A 2602-nucleotide genomic window follows, 5' to 3' on the forward strand; every position below is an offset into this window, starting at 1 on the left:
GGATTGGACGTATCGAACAACATATAAGACTCTGTTAGGTATGTCACCGTTTCAGTTGGTTTATGGTAAGGGGTGTCATTTTCCTGTGGAGCTCGAGCACAAAGCATATTCGGCTTTGAAGAAGTTAAACATTGATTTAGATGCAGCTGGTAAGAAAAGAATGCTTCAATTGAATGAACTCGATGAGTTTCGGCTTCAAGTATATGAGAACAATAAAATGTATAAGGAGAAAGTCAAGGGGTGGCATGATAGGGGTCTAGTGCTCAAATCATTTGTGTTGGGGAAATAAGTTATGTTATTCAACTCTCATATCCGTCTTTTTCCTGGAAAGTTGAAGTCGAGGTGGTCAGGGTCGTTTATTATTGTTAGATATATTTGTGATGTCATGTCTAATCTCATTTGTTTAGTTTCAGAACTTATTATCAGAATATCAGAACTTAACTGGAAATCAGAACTTACTGAAGACAGGAAGTTATCAGAACTTAAGGTGTCAGAACTTATATCAGAACTTAAGTGCGGATACACTTCAGGGATGAAAAGCGGCTGATTTACAGGAGAGGATCTGGATTAAACAAGTAAAGATATGCATGAAGAATTGGACAACCATAGGACTGTAGTAGATAATCTCTGATTGATATATTCTAGGAAACAGAATCATTATCATATCAATTGGTAGTTATCTTGTAACTGTGTATTATATAAACACAGATTAGGGTTTACACTAAAAGTGTTATCATTCTCGAGAATATTATTCATTGTAACCCTAACAGCTCTTAGTGATATCATACATCACTGAGAGAGTAGATTAAACCTACTGTAACGGAGTTTGATATATTGAATAAACTTGTTTTTTGTTACATACTTGTGTTTATAATCGAATTGATTGTAGATACTATATTCAACCCCCTTCTATAATATCATTGAGGCCTAACAAGTGGTATCAGAGCCAAGCTGTTAAGCTTACAAACAGTTAAGATCCAAACAAACAATCAATCATGTCTGATCAAGAAAAAATACCAGACCCTCAAGAACCTGCAAAGGTTCAACCCATTCAAAACACCAGTAGATATGAAACCATCAGGGTTCCTTTTCTCAGGGTGTCTGAGTACCCTGTATGGAGTGTGAAGATGGCCATATTTTTGGAAGCTACATATCCTGAATATTTGGACATAATTCATGATGGTCCACAAAAGCCCACAAAGCTTTCTGTTGCAGTTGAGAATGAGCCACAGAGGATGATTCCCAAAGAAATAAGAGAATAGACCACTGAAGACATCTCTTCACTAGGCAAGGATGCAAAATTAAGACACTTGCTTCATAGTGCACTTACAATGTCATGTCAAACAGGGTGATTGGATGCAAGACTGCAAAAGAAATCTGGGATGCATTGGAAGTGAGATGTCAAGGAACCAATGCCATCAAAAAGAACAGGAAGACAATAATCACATAGGAGTATGAGCACTTTGACTCAAAATCTGATGAGTCACTAACTGATACATATGACAGATTCACAAAGCTGTTGAATGATCTGTCACTAGTGGATAAGGAATATGATACAGAAGATTCAAATCTGAAATTCCTACTAGCTCTTCCTAAAAAGTGGGATTTGAAAGCTACTACAATAAGAGACAACTATGAACTTGCTGATATGTCTCTTGATGAAATCTATGGGATGCTCAAGACTCATGAACTTGAGATGGAGGAAAGAAAAAAGAGGTATGGAGGAAAGTCTAAGACAGTTGCTTTAAAGAATGAAGAAAAGCCAATTGTCTCTAGGAAGGCAAAGGGAAAGGCTCTCATCATATAGTCTGATTCAGAGTCATCAGATTCTGATGATGATGATTCAGAATCTGAAAATTTATCTGAAGTGGATGTTGATGCAGAGATGATGCAACTGTGTGCTCTTATGGTGAAGGGTATCACAAAGATAGCCTACAAGAAATTCTGAAAGGGTAAGAAGTTTTCCAGGAAAGGTGGAAGTTCTGACAAGAAAGGGTTCAGAAAGTCTGAAGGCAAAGGAGGAAAGTCTGACAGATGAGACAACTCAAATGTCAAATGCTACGATTGTGGTGAAAGAGGCCACATCTCTCCTGATTGCAAGAAATGAAAAGGTGATAAAGGCCAGGCACTTATCATAGAGAGGAAAAACTGGGCAGATACTTCAGAATCTAAAAAAGAGGTGAACTATGCCTTAATGGAAAATGTTGATAGCAGTTATGATGCTGCTGAACTAAAGGTACCTCTATCAACTCTTGCTTTTGATACAGAAGATATTACTGAATTGAGATTATTTCTGAAAAACATTTATATTAGCTATAGAGATCAGACTTTAGAGAATGAAAGATTAAAATCTAAAAATCTAAAGTATAAAAACAAAAATAGCTATCTTGAATAAGAGTTAGTCAAGATGAACACTATTCAGACATAGAGAGATAATGTTGTGTATATTAAGAATGAATTGCTTAAACAGAATGATTAACTAAAAACTGAATTAGAAAAAGAAAGATAAATCATCGGGACTTGGACTAATTCAGGCAAATCAACTCAGAATATTCTAAGTAGTGGAAACTGGAAAGAGGGGTTAGGTTATAAATATGGTAAA

Source organism: Apium graveolens, chromosome 6 (assembly GCF_009905375.1).
Source record: "Apium graveolens cultivar Ventura chromosome 6, ASM990537v1, whole genome shotgun sequence".
Lineage (NCBI taxonomy): Eukaryota > Viridiplantae > Streptophyta > Magnoliopsida > Apiales > Apiaceae > Apium > Apium graveolens.